This window comes from Sinocyclocheilus grahami, unplaced genomic scaffold, assembly GCF_001515645.1.
Source record: "Sinocyclocheilus grahami isolate Dianchi unplaced genomic scaffold, SAMN03320097.WGS_v1.1 scaffold1062.1, whole genome shotgun sequence".
Taxonomy (NCBI): domain Eukaryota; kingdom Metazoa; phylum Chordata; class Actinopteri; order Cypriniformes; family Cyprinidae; genus Sinocyclocheilus; species Sinocyclocheilus grahami.
The window spans coordinates 409,462-410,141 of NW_015506241.1; positions in this window are offsets into that span (position 1 = coordinate 409,462).

A 680-nucleotide genomic window follows, 5' to 3' on the forward strand; every position below is an offset into this window, starting at 1 on the left:
TTTTTTAAGTGTGTAGAAGAAACAGTGGAGCTTCTAAAATCTAAAAGTTAATTTGATGTGATGTGTGACTCTTATGGGCTCAGATCATGTTTAAGAAAATGTATAGGAAAAAACACTATTGAAATATATTTATATAACAATGGAGCATAAAATAAAAAATTAGAAATACAGGAAAATTTGATCAAATACAGCAGTACTTTACCTTGGCCATTCGGATCATTTTTTTGGCGATTTCTATGTCTCCTTGATGGTTCTGTCCAATCTCAGCGATGATAAAACAGGGGTTGGAGCCCCCGATTTTTCTTCCAGGACAAAGTTCAAACTCAGCAGACATTTTATCGACTAATTGCTTAACTGATTTATGATTGAGAGGCTGGAGATGTGATCACTAGCGTGCTGGCATCAAGCAAAGGGGCCGCAATGGAGGGCACGCTATGATTTAAAGAGATGCAAGTGCTCCACCCTAACCACCACCAACCCCTACCCACACACTACATTGCACATTCTTTAAGAGCGTGTTGTTGAACCAGATTAACAAGCTGAAGAAATACACAATTACTTCAGTTGTTGTTGAATTTTGAACATGTAAGTCTGTTCAATGTTTAACAGTAAAACTATGTAGGAAAACCACATAACACAACTTACAGGGCGTTGTGCACACAGATGACTTCATGAAAAAA